We start from the raw sequence: 21840 nt of genomic DNA, 5'->3' as shown, positions 1-21840 counted from the left end.
TGGCTGTTGGGACTACCTACGGTTTTCACCTTCACATGCAAAAGCTTAAAGATGATACCAAGGATTGGGACTTTATGGTTTGCCCCAGAAAATGGAATCATAATCATTACCATCTCACTTTTTTTTTTTTTTTAAATGATGAATTGACATCAACTACATGCTATACCTATAATATGTATTAGATAGGTTTATTAGTCTCACATACTTAGCTGCTTTCGCCTGCAGGGATAACCATTAATTGAATCTTACATATTGACATTCTAAATTGCAACTTCAAAGCGAAAAAGAAAATTGAAAAAATTCTCAAATTAGGTTTTTTTCTTTTAATATTTTATTTTAGAGAGATTGTATGTATTAATCATTAATGATTAACTATGATAGACATTTGTAATAGAAAAAAAAAAAAAGGAACTCATTTTATAAACAGTTTTCAATTTAATATTTTTGTTAATTAGTCATTTTTTTTTTTCAACGGATTTGCAAATATTAGATAAGGTCTATGCTGCTGATTAGGTGGTGCAGTAAGCAAAGTGAATTTGGATCTGATCCGGGTATATAAGTGTCACGTCAAGAGGACATTTTTATCTTTCAGTACTGTCTTTTTACCCTCCTTTTTAATTTGGATTGGTACGAATCGTTTACCGTCGTGATCAACTCCCTATTTCGCTTCCAGCAGGACTTATTTACTGCCTTCCATAGTGAAATTAAAATGGAAATTAAATCAATCTTCTTCACCACATGTTTTTTGAATTATTAATGTTAAAAAAAATATAAATGTAACAAAAATATATCTTCTAATAATTTAGACTTTTGAAAACGATGAAATTATTTAATTTAATGTTAGAATCATAGATTTAAAATTTTGTGATCAAAATAATTTGGCCTACATATATATTTACATAAGTGCTTTTTAATAACTTAAGTTTTGGGATAAATTGGTAGTTCAACTATTAATCCTTGTCATTTCTTGATGAAAAAGTTACATTCATATTTGCAAATTGAAATTTGGATAGACAACCTAAGCCAAAAGCTTTGGGGGAGTCTTAAGAAGGTAGAAGTCCTATCTAGGCTAGATGCAATAAAGTTGGAACCTCACAAAAACAAAAAGATAAGACAAACAAACTTTTGACATCCTTTAATTTGAAAGTTGAGACATACGATATATACTTTTACAGCAGCTTCAACTTTGTGGCCATCAATTTGTGAATTATCCCACTCAACACAGTGAAGGAAAGGACATCTTGCAGGGGGGCAAATTGCCTCCACTCAGCTGAAAAGCATATAGAGCTTAATTGGTTTTCTCAAGTTCTTTTGTTGGATCGCTTTTTATTGATGAAATGACAGAACCAAGCATTCCTTCTCCGGTTAGTAAAAATTATGTGCCTTGTAATTCGACATGACTGGGCCAACCACCCCTCGCAGCTAGGTTTTATGAATACAGAAGTTGATCAATACTGAAAAAAAGTTGAAAAAGAAAGTCCACTAGAGGTACTAGTGTCTTTTATGAGGGTCAAACATATAGATAATATTTTATATATATATATATATATATAATTTTATCTCAGTCGGAGCTTATGCTAGGCATAGCCAATTTTCCCCCGAAAGGTTAATAATTTTCACATAGCATCACAGATGTCCAATATTGTCCAATAAAAAATTAAATATATAAATATATTTAATTTTTTCTATTGAATGTCCTAATAGTAACCTTTAAAATTTTTATTTTTAACTTTTATATTCTTTCAATGATTGAGAATTAACAATATATTTGACATTTATATAAATGTAGTAAAATACTAAAACTTAGTTAAAAAAGTAAGTGGAATATATTTTTAAATTTTAATTCTTTAAAATAATTCAAGAATTAATAAATAAGGTCATGATCAATGGAAACCATAAACTAAAACTACTCTATATATATATAACAATTATTACATCATAATATAGTTTAAATAAGATATGATATAATATTCTAACTAATTTGTATTATATTCTGACTTTATATATATACATTCAGTATTTTATTAGAACATTCTAATGGTTTTTTCAAGGTCAGAGATTTTAAAATGTTTTGATGGACTATATGAGCTAGATGAAATACTAAAATTTTAAGAGAGCAAAAACAACTCTCTATTTGGGATCATTTAAATCCTAACTATATCTTTATATTTCAAATTTTAAAGTAATGGAAAAAAAAAATATATATATATATATATATATATATGTGTGTGTGTGTGAGTGAGAGAGAGAGAGAAAGAGAGAGAGTAGAGTACGACTCTTATGTAGAATTTTGGATTAAAGTTAAAGTCTACACATCCTACTAGTGCTCATATGACAAACAAATCTTAATGCTCACATGAAAATCGTATTAGCACCAACAGGATGTTTTGGACTTTAATTTTAGTCCAATTCTACATAAGAGAATTTTCATATATTTATATATATAATAAAGGTTAAATAGATCCAAGTATAATATAAGGTCCTTATTTTTCAATTTTTAAATTGTATCAAAAGCTGAGATTTAAAATTATACTTATTATTTATTGGATTCCGATATATTTTACTTTTTTCAAATAGAATTTTAATATGTCATTATATATATATATATATATATATATATATTTAATTACTATTTAAATTTTAAATTTTAATTTTTTGTGTGATTCATTAGTTATTAAAAACAAATATTATTTTATTCAAATCAAATGGATGTTACTTGAGTTTAACTATTTATATATATATATATATATATATATTTTACCCTAATGCATTTATCATATTAGGATGTTAAGATATGTGGTTCCAACATAAAATGGGAAAATGTTGCCAGAAGCAAAAATCTTTATATATAAAAATTAGAAAGAGAGATATATAATTCGGTGTGACCCCATGATTAGTTTTCCTGCTAACATTGAAATAATACAACAAAAAGGCATTTGCAATTTGCGGAAGAATCTTGCATTTTATATACCCCATGAAAAACTAGTCTTGGGACGTTGTACCAATTAAGTGGGGTTGACAGGAAAAAAAAAAGTTTAGTTCTTTTTTTAACCAAAACAAAAAGTGAGCCGTATCACTCATAAATCCAAAGTTCTACTTTCCAACAAAACCAAAGAGAATGTCTCTCTGGAAATGTCTTAAATATTCTACTTTAACTACGATTTAATTGCTTGTTGATTAACATCATTTAAAATATTATATATTAATTGTTAGTTAACATTGACTAATTCATCAGATTAATTACTTTGTACAAATTAGAATCTCAACTCCTGTTTGATGGTTTCCATAATTCTCTAATCTCTGGAGTCTGATAAAACCTGTCGCTTTATTATGGAGCTAGCTTGCTGAAATTAAAATGTTTCAATGAGTCGATCAATTATATATGCTAACTTCATCCTTAACTAATTAATTAATTGGTTCTTTAACTACACGCCTTCAAATATATGACTGCATATATGAGGACAAATTTATTCGTGACAAATTCCAAAACGTACACAGTCATGAGAATCCAATGCCACCAAAAAATTAATTATATTATAGTTCATCAATTAATTTGTCTTACAGTTACAGGTAAAAATTAAATAAGCTTATGATCAGGCTGAATATATAATTAACAGATACTTCATTTCTTTCTTGAGGGATAAAATGGTTAAATTATTTAGCTAATTACCTTAAAATTAACTTAATTATGGTTTATCTGCATACATATGGATAAAGATTTAAAAAAGTTTAACGGCAAATTTTGAGTACCTGGTATGTTGATGAATATGAATAAGAATAATGTTAAAACATACTGATTAAAAATTACATACAGATCATAGTTTCAACGGAAATCATCATTATCTTTAGTTGAATCATTTTGGTAATCATGGTCTTAAGCTTGCTTTGTTCCCATATATACACAAACATATATTTATATATATATATATATATATATATATTCAGCTTCATCATCATTATCATTTTATAAATGTCACCAATATATATTCATCATCACTACCATCAACATGTCATGATGGGGAGCAAACATAAACGGAAAACAAATTTTTGGATTGAAATTTAGACCCTGATTTTGACATTTTGTTGAAAATTGGTTATACAAGCACAGCTGCAAAGTTTTATTGCTGTACATTATGGTATAAATTACTATTTGAATCTCCGTAAAATCTGTATTTTTTTTTTTTAGCCAAACATTAAAGGTCAAAATATTTTTATTCTGTTAATGATTATAAGGTTCTAGGAATCACTCCCAAATGTACCATGAGTCTATTTTTTAATGGTTATACAACAAATCCACTTTTTAAAACTCTCTAATATAATACTATTTAAGGAATATTTCATTTACACCTTTCTTCTAAAATTTAGGATAAATGCAAATGCATCCTTTATATTTTCAATAAATCATTTACTCCTTTTGGAGTAATGTAAATTTACCTTATGTCGTTATTATAGATAAAATGTTTTTAAATTCTTTAGTTTATTTTTTAGCAATAATTAATTTGAAAATTCTAAAGTTTTTTTCTTTATTTTCAATTAAAATTTCTTTAAAATATATGATAATTTTTTTATTTTTTATTTCTAGAAAAAACCATATGATAATTTTAATTACATAAGCTTTTTTAAATAAGTCATATTATGACAAAATACATTTAGTTAAATATATTTGATAAATTACAATGCATTTTAATATATTTGTTTAAATATATTTGACAAATTATCATTTAATTATAAAAACTTATCTAATTAATCATCACGTAACCTTTTTTAATTAATTGAAAAACTATCATATATCTTAAATAAAATTGATTAAAATGTAGATTAACAAATTTTTTCAAGTTTTCAAATTAATTTTTGGAAAATAATAAAAAAAATTAATTTTTCACCAAAAAAAAAAAAAAAAAAAGAAGAAGAATAAGACATCTAAAGGTGATGAGAAAAAAAGAAGAATAAGATATTGAAAGGTGATTTAATTTTATTAAAGGTATAATGGTAATTTAGATTATTACCAGGAACTGTGAATGATTTATTAAAAACCTGAGAAATGTTTTTATATATATTCCAAATCTTAAAAGATGTATATAAAATATTCCCTATTATTTAATTGTGCTTCATCAATTACACTATCAAATTTGCAAGTCATATGCTTTCACAAAATGCTTGCGTCTTTCGTCTTACATGTCCGTGGGTTTGGGAACAGTGAATATATGCTTTGTTTAACGAGTTCATCGCTAGATGCTTCCCAGCCGAAAAAATGAAAAAAAATAAATAAATAAACTGAGTGGTACTTTTCTTGTTGAACTATACATGCGAAAGCAAGAATAATACTTTTCTTGATGACATTTTGCAATTAGTAAGATTCAACATTGAAAATTGAAGCATATTTCGCGCAATCAATCATAATAAAACAATCAATATATATTACGCGCAATGACTAATAATAAAAAAATCAATATATATATATATATATATATGTCTGGTTAATTTTTATGACAGAAAAACTAATAAATTGGGATAAAAAGCTGTATATTTTTCAGCACTAGTTTAATATATCCAAAAAATTATGGTCATGATAAAAAAAAAAAAAAAACAAAAGAATTGGTAAATGACCAGCATAGTGATAATTAAAGAGAGAAAAAAAATCCAAAAGTAAAATAGGGGATTTTAGCATTTGTAGGCTTGAAATCCCCCTCCCTTTTAATGGGGTTTTAGGTTTTAACAACTTCATTAATAGGTTATATATAAAAGGTGGTTAAAAGATAATCTTTTACTGTTTTAATAATTATTTCTTTCTCGAGAAGTGGATTTGATTATTTTATCTTCTTTTTTTTTTGTTTTTTTTTTTTTTAATCCTTGTCCATTATCAATATATTGTGAATAAAAATAGAAAATGTCCATCAGCTTTATCACTGCGCCTGTGGAAGATTGAAAAAGGAAAAGTTTTAGGAGTAGCTTTTTTTCCTTTCTGGCTATGAGATATAGTCAAACACACACCTTCTTTTTTATGATTATCAGAACAAATGGCTTAGATTATTATTATTATCATTATTTGGCTTTAAAGGCCGGGGGGGGCGGGGGGAGGGTAGGGAAGGACACTCTCTATCATGGTTTGTGACCTTCATGATGATAATTATCTCCATGTGAAACGATCAAGTATTTATAGATCATCAAACCCTTTTCTCTCTCTTTCTCTCTAAGAATTACAACCCCCAACACTTCGGAAATTCTCTCTCTCTCTCTCTCTCTCTCTCTCAAACTCATCAGAAAACACACAGCGTCCCTCGCACAATCATGGTGTCCTCTTCCCTCTTCCTCTCATCATTATTAGTCTATCGCTTTCATCATCACCATCTCTTCTTTTACGATCCACCAACCGCACCCGAACCACCACCACCATCATCAAACTCCAAAACCAGAACTAAAAGAAAGAGGAAGAAGAGCAGCAACAAGGCTTTTAGAAGTTGAAGAAATATTATTATGGCTTCGCTCAAGAAGAAGAAACCCTACCTACTGTTTCCCTCCTAATAATATTACATATTATTTCTTATGAGTTAAAAAAAAGAAAAAAAGAAAAAAAAAAGGGGTAGTCTTCTTTTTGAACAGGCTATTTTTTCTAAATGTTTAGAAATTTCTTCACTTCTCTAGGGGAATTGAAGCTTCGTGGTCCGATTTGTTTGCTAGATCAAGCATTTTTTCTTCATGGTTACAAGGCTGTGTGAGCACTGTGTGACAGAGCTTTCTATCTATATATACATATATATGATGGGGTTTCTTTGTGTTTCCAAATTTCTTAATCCTAAGGATTTCAGGTATATATTAATATATATTTGTTGTTTGAGTTTTTCTTTCCTTTTTTTGGGAAGTTTTTCAAGATGTTATGAATTTGAGTATACCATGTTGTATGGGTATGTGTGCTAGCTTTCTGCTGTAAGAGAATCGATAATGAACAGGTCTCTCTTTCCTCTCTATGTTTGTTGTTCTGAATATATATACATGTGGTTGTTTGGAAAGTGAGAATATATGGTTGAGAAATTCACCAAAAAAAGAAAAAAAAAAAAAAAAAAAAGAGAGAGAGGGGGAGAGAATTTATGGTTGAGAAGTTTAAAGACGGCAGAAGGTAGATTAGATATATACAGAGATCTGGATTTCATATAAATGTAATCACATAAAGATGAGCAGGTGAAATTATATGCTAGTACTTTATTTCTATCTGGATGAAAATTTACTTTAATTTCATTAAATATATGCCAAATGCATCACAGTCTATATATCTTCTACATCCTTTGTGTTAGGGTTTATTCCTTTTCTGGTTTTGATCATGTGTATGTATATGCATGACAATTAACATTTATGAATAAATGTCCACTCATGCATATAATGTTATGTACATGTTCTGAATATACTAACACGATAATGGAAATATAAGACCTCAGAAGTTTGAATTGTTCATTCTTATTTCCACGTTAATATAAGGAATTATAAAAAAACAGATATATATATATATATATATATATATATATGTAGATATAAAATATTTATTTTTTGAAACTATTTATATCTTTTGGGGATGGCTTATTATGCTCTACATTTAATTTGAGGATGTTAATATGTAATTAATAATTTTCACTTCCTCTTTTGCTCATACCTGAAATTTTAATCCTAAATTTAGATATTGATCATAGGCATATAGTTAATTTATGTAATTTTATTAGATCCTAATACATACAGAACTTTTCTGTTAAGCAGCATGGCTAAACTTATGGGCTTTTTGCTCCTAATTACATGAAGTCATGAATATATTACCCCTAATTATGTCTAACATAAGCTGATGGGAAAGTACAATAAAATTTTAGATTTATGATAAAATATCATATTTTATATTTTATATCGTTAACCAAATATTAAATTTCACTTCCAAATTTGTAATTTTTAGATCTCTCTTCTCTCTACCAAGCTGCTTCTTCGAACTCATATGCTCTCTGCTCCAGACTTCTTCGATTCTTTTTTTATTTTTTAGTTTTATTATTACAATATTTTTTTCCTCTTTTGGTGTTTTGAACCAATAACTTTTTAAATATAAATAGTTTATCAACTAAATTAAATTTCAAAGATACAAATTACCACTAAATATACTATTTGTTGTTTATTAAATATAAATAATTAATGAGCAGTGTTTAATTTCATCAGTTGTAATTTGGTTCTAAATATATTCAAATATAGTTCACGATCACCAAGTTTGGGCAGGATTATTGCTTGCTTTTAGAATCAAATAATGTAGCTAATGGAGTCAATGCTTGGTACTTTCATATCCTTGACTCTGATAACCACCGCATCCTCGAAGAAAATGTCATGAGCTGTTATACACGCAATTAGCTGTTAGATTGTTAATTGGAACCATGTCAGATTTGTTTACCTTTAATTATGGTGGTTTAATTTCTTCTCATATACCTACTCTCATGGCTACATTTGAATTTAAAGATGCATGCATATATGTATAGAAAATGACATTCATTTCAGTACTTAATCTTTCTTTTTTTAAAATAGATTCAGTAAATCATATTAGTATTTTTTTTTTACTAATATATATATATATATATTTGTATTTATATATGATAGTATGTTAGTAGATGGCATTGGTCAAGATTGATAAAAACACATACCTATTAATATAGGAATGGACTTAAATAAGGTACATTTTAATTTTTAAAAGTAAAATCTATCCTTTTCTGATCGTATATATGTATAAGATGAATTTTTATTCAATAATTTATATATGTTGTCAAAACCATTAATTACTAATAGACGGCTTTTTATTTTTTTCTTCATAATATTTATTGGGTTGTCTCCATGGGACAAACAGTAGGTTCTATAAACCAAACTGTTTTTTTTTTTTTTTTTCAGTTTTTTATACATTAATATTATCATCCTATAATATAAAATGCTAAGAAGTATGAAAATGGAGAAATTACTACTTAATTGCCAATTTCTCATTTCTAAATGACCATAAAATCAATTTTTTGCTTTTTGTGGTGTACATATATGAAACTCCATATGCTATACGTTTTTCTGGTACGTATGTATGTATTTATAGCTGGAAAATTGCAAGAATACAATTTTCTATTCACACGTGGGATCTGGGAATGCTGGCTGTGCAATGCACAATAATCTGGTTAGAGATTAAAATTATTATAAAAACACATGCAAACTAGGCAGAGAATAAGCATGCAATAGTGATTGTCCCGTGACAATAAGAAGAATCAGTTATATATATATATATATATATATATATAAATATATAACATTCCCATCTTTGTATCACGAATCTTTTTCTTCTTTTTTTTTCTTTTTTTTCTTTTTTTTCAGCAAAAAGGAATCAAACATCCGATTCCATATACGTTTGTTATGGTTGCAGAAGTACAGGCCAGCCAACTCAGTTCTCTGGTTTTGTGTTGGCTATTTCTTTTTGATCCATTTTACAATCAATATTCATTACATGATGAATTTGTTGTTTCTTATAACATAAATTAAGCGTACATGATGAAATATACATAATATATATATATATATATATATATATATATATATATGTGTGTGTGTGTGTGTGTGGTTCTCCTATTTAAGAATTGAGACATTAAGTATTGTCATAATTGTCACATGGGACAACCTAGTGATAAATATATTATTAATTTTTTTTTTTTTATAATAAAGATTCAGAATTTGAATTACTTATGTGCCTCCAATGTTAAAAAACAAAATAAAGTATTGTCATAGCTAAATTGTTACAATTTAATAAATGAGAAAACGACATTTTAGCTTATGGTATAGGATAGATACGCACGTATGGAAAAATGATTATTTTTTTTTTAGATATTCGTGTACTGATTTGGAATTTTACCTGGTACACATGACTAGTTATAAAATGTATAACAATTTTTTAAGTTTTAATAAAGAAAGTTAATGAAAATAGTTTTTCTTCCCCCAAAATTTACATAAATGATGTATTTAATTTTTCATTGCTAATTTAAAACGGAACGAGAGCAGATAAAATGAAAAATGGAGAAATGTATAAATTTCATTCATCGGATCTTGCGTGGGCATTGGGCATTTCAAGCTAACCCAACATCGTCTATACTGTGCTGGGCCGAATCGATTTTATATTCCACTTTTCTGTTTTTTATTTTTTTTGGGCTTAAACGTTATATTGCAATTCATAAATAGAAAAATTGAGGATTAATTACCTTTTACATTCTCTAAATGTGATATTTTGCAATTTTCATTTTTGTCTTAGCATAAATTTTAAGGATAAGAATTTTTTTATATTAAAGTATGGGGAATTGAATTCATGGTTATGAATTGAGAAAACAATAACTTTTACCATGAATTAGCATAAAATAAAAAAACTATGGTCTAAGTATCCAATTGATTTTTGAGTGGAAAACTTTGTTATATCTTTCAGCATACAATTTGCCATTGCATTATAAGCTCCTTTTGGCGATGGATTTCGTTTTGCAAATAGAATATTCAAAATTGGATGTCGGATGTAAAGTAACAAAATCCATTTTCTTTTTTTTTTCTTTTTTTCTTTTTTTAGTTGTAATTAAATCCATTTGAAGCTTGAAAAAGTAAAAATAAAAATAACAATAATAATAAATTATGATGACTATCCCAATTTTATTTTATTTTAATAATTTTTCTTTTCTTTTTTCTTTTTAATATATATTGACAGTTAAATGATGTGACTTGTAATGTAAATATATATTCTTATTTAGCGATATTGACATTGATACACCTTAAATTATATGGCCAGTTGCGCTGTACATGTTAAACTAGTTTTCTGACATTTACACCCTAAACACTCTAAATTATGGAAGAACTTGAACGGTTAGACCTTCTAGCATTTTTAGCTAAAATAGAGCAATCACGTGCAATGCATATGAGAGGGCAATTTGTGTCTTTTTCTTTTTCTTTTTATTTATTTGTTTGTTTTATTAAATTAAAAAGGAAAATTTGACATTGTTGCGCCCTTACTTTTGTCATATACTTAATAGAAATGAAAGTGCAAAGTGTAATTTTATATAGTTTATAATATAAATAAAAAGTAAGTAAAAAATAAAAATATAATTGAAAAAGAATTATTATTTTCTTTAATAAGTTGGTAAAAAACTTTAAAAAATGACAAATGTAATTTTTCAAAAATAAAAATAAAAATATTTACATATAATAAATATTCTAGGTAAAAATAAATATTCTGTATAATATAAATATTCTTGGTAAAATAAATAGAATATACAATAAATATTCAATGTAAAAATAAAAATCTTTACATATAATAAATATTCTAGGTACCAAAAAAAAAATTATTGTTTTTATTTTTTTATTTTTAGAATATTTATTATATGCAAATATTTTTTTTATTTTTGAAAAATTATATTTGTAAGTTTTGAAAAGTTTTTTAACTAACTTATTAAAAAAATAATAATCCTTCCTTTAGTTATTTGTTTTATTTTTCATTATTTTTTATTTGAAATTTTTTGCAATTTACATTCTAAAGTACATAAAATTGCAATTTCAAAATTTGTTTTCGGTAATTATTTGACAAAAAAGGTTAACATTGTTAGAATTTTGTGATTTCAAAATGCAAATGCCAAAATTTTTTTTTAAGGTGTAAAGCGTACAAACTAATCAAGTTGAAGATGGAATAGTATTAATTTTCCATTTGAAAAAAAAAAAAGGAAAAAAAAAGCAGCAAATACCAAAAGCAAAATTATTTATTTATAATTTCATATGCAAAATAATTGGAGAAAGTTAGTCATATGATTAAACGATCCATATTGAAGGAGATAGTATGATCATTTTGTGAAAAGCCTGGACCATATTTGAATGTCCAAATTCTTCTTTTGACCTTTTGATAATCGCTACGCCCAAACAGCATTGCCTCCGACTTTTTGACTTGAACTTTTTTTTTTTTTCTTCATTTTCAAATTATAACTTTTTAAAAAAAATTTTGAATTGTCTCTTTCTCGATAAAATTTTCTTTCAGAATCAGGGAACCATAGACGTCTCGATTTTCCCAAGAAAATTAGCAAAGGAAATGAAAGCGAAGACTGTAGCTTTTTTACGTAGTAGTTGTCCTTCCGTCTCTATGCTTTTAATTTTTTTTTTCCTTTTTTCTTTTTGTGCTTTGGCCTTTCGCAATAAGATTAGGGTTCCTCTAATTGGGTCATAGATGATGATTCATTGTTATTTAGTTGGTTGCAATAGTTGGTGGAGCTAGATTTGGTGATTGATTTTAGTTAGGGTTTTTTGGATTTTGGACATGGTAGAGACTTCGAGAAACTAAGTCACAATTACTCTTGGGTGAAGTGGCCATGTATGTGATTCTTAACCGGGATTGCATTTTTTTAGTTGGAAGATTTTTCCTTTTGAACTGATATTTTTTGCATGCTTTATATCATTTGATTTTCCTATTTGGTTGCCGAGAAAATGAGGTAAAATGAACAAGGAATTTATATTTTGAACATTAATTTTTATGTTCGAATTTGCTTGTTGTTTAACTTTAATATGCATAAGTAACTACATGGCCTTATTCATTGCCTTAGTTATTTTTCCTACAAGGAAAAAGTAAAGAAGTTAGATTTTTTAATGGTTTGAGTTGTAGTTTGGATTGCTGTTGTTTAAGTACATTAATTTTTATTAGCAGCATCTTGATATCATCAGGAACGATAAAAATAGAAAATTTAAGGAATCAAAAAATTGAAAAATTGGATTTATAAGTAGTAGACCTATATCTGAACTGGATTTTTCTTTCAATGAAGCTATGCCTGCAGCAAGGAAGAAGCGGTTTGTAAGAGATATGTTAAAAGGCAATGCAAAGAATAATGGAAGTTTATTTAACGATAGCGGTAAAAGATTCCCTTCTATACTTTGAGTTTTATCCAGCTATAGTAGTTACTATAGTTAAATCCCAAGTTTGATTGAATGAGATTATGAGCATTATCTATTTCTCAGTGAAAAGGTTATTCTGGAATCGATGCATGCATTGCATCCCCAGGAAAATGGCAATTGGAATCCTCTTTTCATTTTTTTGGTTCATCTTTTGAAATTCTTCACCAGAGTTAGTTTATTATATTATTTTTTTTACTTTTCAAATGAAATACTATTTTACCTTCTACAGACATTAAGGAGATACCGATATTTTGAGGTTGGGTCCTAACAGTTTGGATGGTAATAAGCATACTTTGAAGTATTTTGATGCCAATGCATTACAATATTTCTTAGTTAATTTTCCAATTTCTAACCTTTCTTCCGTTAAATCACTACGATGTGCGAATTGGTAAAAATGACCTCCAACTTAAACTCATGCAAAAGAATGCATCAAGGAGAGCATATAGTAATGATTATCATAAGCTTGGTGATCTCAGTGAAAAACTCTCAAAGGCAGTAAAGCTTTTGGTACCTAGTATGATTCATGATAATGCTTGCCTTAACCAAAAGACACAGGTATGTCAGGTCAGATTCCTCTATCAAGAAGTGCAGATAATATGCCCCAAGTGGATTCGTTTAGAAGTTCATATTCTTCTTAGATATTGAACCATTTAAAGTGAAGATCCCTCGACAAAGTTAGAGGTAATTCTAGGGGTCTTTCCCCACAAAGAAGCACTAGGTTTCTTTCTCCCCATAAGAGCTCCAAGGTTTTTCTAGGAGTCTTATCCCATAACGGAATGTGAAAGAACTTCAGAAAAGGCCATTAAATAGGGCATTTAATAATGTCAGACCCATTTCTATATGATTATAAATCTCATTGATGCAACCCTCGTGAATAGAGTAAATTTTGGATCAAATGCTATGTTGCCTCTTGGATCTACAAAGCCTATGGTACCACCACCACCTCTGCACTAGCTTCCTCCACCAAATGGCATTGTGCCAAAAAGTTGATTCATGGTAGATACTACTTGCCTAGCTATTTGCAAATGTCTTTTGGTATATGATATTATAGCAGAATATTAACTTAAAGTGCTACCAAAGGATATTTGCTGCATGCATTTAATTGGATTTGTTTATTAATGGTCATAAATCCTTATTTGCTTTCTAGTAATAGCTATTCTATCTTTAAAAGAATCTCCTATCGTAATGCCAATGCCTGGTTTGGTCTTTAAACTCCAATGCAATACCATATTATAGCAATGCCAAATCAAGTATTGAAAATGGCATCGATATGATTTGGTACAACAGCCTACAGAGTTGCCAAATATTATCTTCCATTGAAATAGATGTGTCAAAATTGGCAATTCCATTTAAACATTTGCATTGGAAAACTTCTACCAATGCCAAAATTGAAATGGCATTGCCATTTTAGTATTTCCCATTGGAGATATTTTAATGGGATAGAATATGACTTTTGTCTAAATTTGTACGAAGAAATTATCTTCCCATAGCATAACCCCCCGAATAACAAATAAAAAACCAGCCCCTCCTTATTTTCTTCTTCTTTTAGATTAAACTATCTTGAAGCTAAAAATTCAAACGGGCCAGTTTTTAACTAATAAAAGGCAAGGGATTATGATTTAAGCTAGTAATATAAGGAGCTATTTTATGGCTTAAATTAGGTGATTTCTAATTTATTTATGGTATAGTTAACATGGTTTGAAATATGATAACCTCTAAAGTATAATCGATGATCCATTAATTAAATTGTCTAGTAATAAGGTGCACTAGACGACATGCAATGTTGTGCATACTTATTTCATACTCTGAATAGTTAGATATTTATCTCTTATATAAGTTAGTTCTATTTTTTATCAATTTTGGTAGCCTTGTAATCTTATAAGCTTCATATTTTAGTTTACAAAGTTACAAATACTTTAACTCTCCCAAAGAAAAAAAAAAAAAAAGATAACTTAATTGTTTTGTCCTTGTATACTGCCTATATATCAAGATTGAGTACCTATTTTTAAACTCTAAAAGACAAATTCAAAATTAAAGAATTTTGTATATTGACTTTTTTAATAGTGCTTTGAATGGGGATCCTCTTATAGAGAATATTATAACAAAAAAACAAATCAAGAAAATATTCCTATAATAGTTGGTTTATTACTAACTTTTCTACTTTACATTATCGATCAAATCATACTATTATACCTAATCAAATCTCCTAACATTCTGTGTATTATAACCAAATCCTTATTTTCTAGCATTCCCTTTCAAGTTGGTCTAAAGATATCTTCCATAGACAGCTTGCCAATTAAGTTGTCAAACTTCTTCTTCGATACTCCCTTAATAAGTACATCTACAGTTTGTTCTGCTATAAGAATGTATGGCATGCAAATCAGTGCAATTTATAGCTTTTCTTTAGTAAAGTGCTTATCCATTTCTAGATGTTTTATTCTATCATGGAGGACAAGATTATGGACAATGGAGATTGTTGCTTTGTTAGCATAAAAAATATTCATAGGCATAGGATTAGAGATTTTCAGATTTTTTAATAATATCTTAGTCCATAAAACTTCACAAATTCCATGTGCAACTGCTTTAAATTCTGCTTCAGCATTGCTCTGAACACCAACTTGTGGTTTCTTGCTTCACCTAGTAACGAAGTTGCTTTCAATAAAAGTACAATAGCTAGATGTTGATCATATGTCAATAACACTCCTTGTCCAATATGCATCAATGTATGCTTCATCTTGTAGATGGCCACATTTCTTAAATATCAAACCTTTTCTAGGAGTTCCTTTTAAGTATTCTAGAATCCAATAGATTGTAATGAAGTGTTATGGTCCTGGTGGATGAATAAACTAGCTAACCATACTAATAGCAAATGCTATATTAGAACGTGAATAAGATAGATAAATTAGTCTTTGAGCTAGCCTTTGATATTACTCTCTATTTTGCACTTCCTCGGCCTTAGCAATATGCAACTTTAAGTTAGGTTTAATAGAAGTTTCAGCTAGTTTGCATCCAAGTATGCCCGAATCATCAAGTAAATCAAACACATACTTTTGTTGGTTAACTTCCTTGGACCTAACAAATTCCATTCCAAGAAAGTATTTCAATGTTCCCAAGTCTTTGATCTCAAAAGCAGCTACCAACTTCTTTTTCAGTTTCTTTAGTTCTTCAATATCATCACCAGATAAAATTATATTATCCACATAAACAATTAAAATTGCAACATTACCTTCTTCATTGTGCTTATAGAGCATTGTATGATCGGCCTGACTTTGACAATAGCCTCAATTTTTCACAAGTTTCCTAAATTGCTTAAACTAGTCTCTTGAAGATTGTTTCAAGCTATATAGGGATTTTCTCAATTAAGAAACCTTATTATAACCAAATCTCTTCTCAAAACTAGGTGATAGGCTCATGAAGACTTCCTCTTCTAGATCTCCATTGAGGAAGGAATTCTTCATATCCAACTGGTGTAAAGGCCAGTTAAAGTTCACAGCTAAAAACAACAAAACTTGAATTGAATTTATCTTAGAAGCAGAAGCAAAAGTTTTTTCGTAATCAATCCTATTAGTATGGATAAAGCTCTTAGTAACTAATCTCGCTTTGTATCTTTCTATGCTACCATTAGCTTTGCATTTCATAGTGAAAACCCATTTACAACCTACTATCTTCTTCTCTTTAAGTAGGTCTACTATCTCCCAAGTACCACTTCTTCTCAGAGCATTCATCTTTTCCATAATTGTTAATTTCTAATTTGGGTTATTTAAGGCTTCCTGAATATTTATAAGGACAAAAAAGTATAAATTTTTTAAGAGAAAAGCCTTATAGTGGTGAGAAATCTTTTCATAAGATAAGTATTTGACAATGGGGTACTTTATGTAGGTTTGGGCTCCTTTTCTAAGGGCTATAGGAATATCCAGGTTTGATGGTATATTAGAAATAGGAATTGAATTTAAGTTAGGAGTAGGAATACATATAGTATTTTTAGTACTAATATCCAAAGTTAAATATTGATTCGATTCTAGAATCATAGGAGGACCTTGACTCTTTTGATGGGGTTTCCTCCGATATAAACTGAAGCTCACTATTTTGATTTTTTTAATCTATTTGTCGTGTTTTTCCCCTTATTGAAGGTACAAAATGCTTTGTAATTTTCGACTAGGATTTTCAATGTTTTATGAAAACTTTCCTACATTTAAAAAAAAAATAATAATAATCATAGGATTCGAAGAGGAATAAATAGGACTAGCATTCAAAATAATGTTTGATAATAAAACAGGAGATAAATCCTAAAAATTGTCTTCTACTCCCTCTTTCTCCCCCTGAAGATAATTTTTTTGAAAGTATGGTTTGTTTTCCAATAAATAAACATCCATACTCACATGAAATTTGGTTTTTGGATTAAAACACTTATAACCCTTTTTAGTCAAAGCATACACAATGAAAATACATTTCTTAGCCCGTGGATCAAGTTGGACCAGGAATGGCTCGAAATATGGTAAAAACAATGCAATCAAAAACTTTTTGTCGTAAATCCGTGACATAGGAAAATTTTTTTTGAAACAATCTAAAGTTGTACTATATTTCAAAACATATAGGCATCCTATTTGTCAAATATGAAGCTGTTAAAATAGCTTCTTCCTAAAGATAATTTTGAACATTCTTTGAAAACACTATAGCACGAGCCACTTCAAGCAAATGTTTATCTTTTCTTTAGCAATATAGTTTTGTTGATGGGTATCTACACACATAGATTGATGTTGAGTATTATTTTCGATTAAGAAAGCTCTAAACTATTCATTAAAATACTCAATTCCATTATCAATATGAAGAATACTGATTTTAGTATGAAACTGAGTATCGATCATTTTATAAAAATTATTAAATATTTTTCCCACTTCAGATTTCTCACCCATCAGATATGTCCAGCATGATCGTTAATAAAGATATTAAAAATTAGGATGTCCTAATATAAAATGCCAAAGCATTATTTGTTCATAAAATAGAGATAGAAATAATACTAGAAAAACCTTGAGCTTTTTTATTACTGGAGGAGTCACCATCAAAGTCATAAAGTCCATTTATCATTTTAGCATTGCCAATCTTCTTTCCCAAACTTTGGTCTCGGAGTTCACAATGGGAATCATGAAAAATAGCACAATAATTGGACTCTTTTTGAAAGTTTACTCATCAATAAAAGATTACAGGTTAGTTTAGAGATATGGAGAATATATTTAAAGTCAATATTATCAAAGATTTTTATTAAACCTTTCCCTACAATAGATGAGAAACTACCATTTGCAAATAATTTTTTCTATGCTAGAATAAGGTGAGTAGGTATTGAACAATTTAGAAAGACTGGTCGTATGATTAGAAACTCCAGAATCAATAATCTATGGAGTAAAGTTTGAATAAGAAAGTGCACTAGGTTCATTATCTATATGAGTAAGAGAAACACTATGACTAGATGATGAATTGGATTTCAACATTTTAAGAAGATGATCCATTTGCTCCTTGCTGAAGAGACTTGCTTTAGCTTCATTGGCAATGAGTGTTACATGGTTGGTTTTGTCACCAACCTTATTGCTCTTCCAATTTGCAGGCTTGCCAGATTTTCCAACAAGTCTCACCGGTATGGCAAAAAATCACACTACACTCGTGGCTTTTCTTCAGCTTTCGTTGGATAATTTGATGCTTTGTTAATAACAAATTCAAAGGCATTTAATAGTGATGTCTCTATAGACTTATTGGTGGTCTTCTTGCCTAACACTATGTTTCTACGACTTTCTTCTCTTCAGACTTCTACAAATACTTCACCAATTTTAGGAAGAGGTAATCTGCCAATGATTTTTCCACTTACTTCATCAAACTCCACATTGAGCACAACAATAAACTTGTATATTCGATGAGCATCCATGGTCCACTTGTTATGGATGACATCTTTAGTAGATTTCATTCCTAGTCATTGAACAAATCCAAATCTTGCCATAGCCATTTCAACAAATTAAAGTACTTGGTGAATGTGTCATCCCTTTGTCAAATTTCACTAAGTTTCAAAGTTAACTCATAATCTTGGGACTGGTATCCCAAATCAGCATACGTTTGGTTAACATTATCCCATAATTTCTTGGTCATGGAATAGCACATCTAGTTCGAACCAACATCTTCCTCCATGGAATTGATAAGCCACGTCATAACCATTGAATTTTCTACATCTAGGGTCATCTCATCTCCTGGTGTTGGTGCCTTCTTTTCTCCAATTAGGTAGCCAATTTTCCCACGACCTTAAATATACATTGAACGGATTGAGACCACCATAATAAATTATCACCTTTGAAGTGAATTGTGGTGATCTAAATAGAAAGATGAGTAGTGTTTGGGGCTTAAGAAGTATTGTTGTTGGAGAGATTAATGGAAGGAATGGATACATACGAAACTTCAGACATGGTTGGTAATGAGTTATGCAAAGGAATGGCTAGTTTTTTTCTAAGTAGAATCATGAAGTAAGTTTAGGCTCTGATACCATATAAACTCTGAAAAGAGAAACTTAGAATAAAAGGATTCTATATATTGACTCTTTTTATAGTGCTTGACATGGAGATCTTCTTATAGAGGAGATTATAACCAAAAAACAAATCAAGAAAATATTCTTTACACTGGCTGGCTAATTACTAACTTTCATATTTTATATTATTGACCAAATTATACTATTTATAACTAATCAAATCTCCTAATATTTTGTGTATTACAACCAAATCCCTATTTTCCAACACTATTACACCTGTTTTATAGGGGTAATGGCTGTTATGGCTCATATTGTAGATCTTACTTTGGATTACAAGGGAGATAATTCATTTAGAAGCTTAAGGTAGCCTTGGCAAGTCATGAAAATAATGATGGGTAGCATGTATCAGAAAAAGTATTTGGAGGGTGTCCTACCAAGTCAGGGAAGAGCAATATGATGCCTTATGCCATGCTTGGCACCATTTTACGCTTTTAGACTTTGAAAGATATGAGAAATTAGGTAGGTGCCACTAAAAAAATTACATGCATATTTTTATATCTACTCTCTTAAATTTATGACACTCTTTTGAGGAATCACACAATTTTTACCTTTTTCCCCTTCTTGTTTAGAACTACTACAACTATGATGATACTTAATAGCAAAGATTAAGTGTCCATGATTTGTTATTTGACTGTTTTGTTATCATCTTCTTTTTAATTATTATGTGACAAGTGGTGGAATTATGAATTGGCTTTTTTTTTTTTTTTGGAGATAAATTGTTAGTCAATGTTATTTTTTGAAATTATTTGCATCTTCGGACCTTTTATAAATTTATTTATTATTTATTTATGTATTTATTAATCTTTTTTTCTGGGGTATTGCTGGGTGTTGGCAGGTTGATGAACAGAAAACTGTTGATGGCTTGCTACATTCAGTGGGGCTCGGAAAATATTCCATTATTTTTAAGGCTGAGGAAGTATGTCTCTTACTTTCCAATATTCTTTATTTTACATGCTAAGTATGTGTTTGAACTTATGTTGACAATATCTCACTATACTCTAGGAAACGTGTTACACTGAATGTCGTTTTTTATTTTTATTTTTTTACTAATGCATGCCATTGGATCATGAAATGTGTAGTTATGAAATGTAAATTGTTAAAATCCTTATGTTGTACCTTCTATTTTGATTTGTTTGTATTTACTTTTCAATTCCATGCCACCATCTTTCCTTTGAGTCTTGTAAGTGATACAGTTGATGTGACTGCACTGAGGCAGATGGGAGAAAATGACCTGAAAGAGCTGGGAGTACCGACGGTATTTTTCTCCTTTCTTGCTTTTCTATTGTTCCATGTTCCTGTTAGTTTCCTTTGTCCATTGAGTGAATACAGAATTCCACATACAGTGTCTCCATTTCATCTCTATCTCTCTCTCTTTTTGACCCGTGTGTATGTGATTGCATGTGGTTAATTAATGTACTCTAGTTTACTCTTGCCCGAGCATATTGTCTTCTTAACCATCAGAATCACTGTGTTGTACGATTCTAATAAGATTTTTGTCTAATTGCAGGGTCCTAGAAAAAAGGATTCTTCTTGCTCTTGCGCCTCGAACAAGAAGGCAACCATGACATTTTATACTTAGGCTTGCCTCTGTCAACTATTACTTGGATCATGTATTTGGAAATCTTAACCTTTTATAGGAACATTGTTACTTTGTAATTCTCAAAATTGGGTTGTAAACCGGTTCTTCAACCAGCGGTCACACATTTTTCCATCAGAAAATAGCTTTATTCATCAATAGTTTTAACAGTTAGTAGCAAGAAAATTTTGAAATCTAGATTTGTTCATCATTCACTTGAATGAATTTTATTTTACTGCGTATCATTTATGACTTGAAGTGGATTCTGCATATAGTTTTGTGCGATAAACTCATAGTTCATTTGAACACCGTATGTGTAGAAGAGTCCTACATATTACTCCGGCGAGAGACTAAGCAGGCAGTGCCGAGGCCATAATGGTTTGTTGAGAGCGGTTTTTTAAAGACCTGCTTAAGAATGCCCTCTGTGTGTATGAAAAACAATGGACTCTCTTTTAGTTTTGTTGTGTGCTGCCAGCAAGCCGGTCCTCATCACAAGATTAGCAAATAAGCTGAGAACAAAGATTACAAAAACAAGTATTTCCTATTTTGTTTACCTTCTTATTGGCCTCTAAATTTGTTTATCAAAATAATGTGGTAGTACATATCCAAATTACATGTAATTGGGTACCCTCCTAATGCCCATCGATTAGATACAGATGTTCCAAAAAGTGTTGTTGTATATCCTTATTGTAGACTAATAAAATAAATAAGCATTTCCTATTTTGAATAAAATAAATAGGTCTCTGTAGCCACTAATAAT

General features: G+C 29.1%; 1 pseudogene; it reads left to right on the top strand.

Annotated features, from left to right (window-relative positions):
- The first annotated feature begins 12480 nt into the window (after nucleotides 1-12480).
- On the top strand, nucleotides 12481-21305 carry LOC125418446 (uncharacterized; annotated as a pseudogene).
- Nucleotides 21306-21840: the final 535 nt, after the last annotated feature.

Source organism: Ziziphus jujuba, chromosome 12 (assembly GCF_031755915.1).
Source record: "Ziziphus jujuba cultivar Dongzao chromosome 12, ASM3175591v1".
NCBI classification, from domain to species: domain Eukaryota; kingdom Viridiplantae; phylum Streptophyta; class Magnoliopsida; order Rosales; family Rhamnaceae; genus Ziziphus; species Ziziphus jujuba.
The sequence above is the reverse complement of the archived record's forward strand: the minus strand, read 5'-3'. Positions and strand labels throughout refer to the sequence as shown.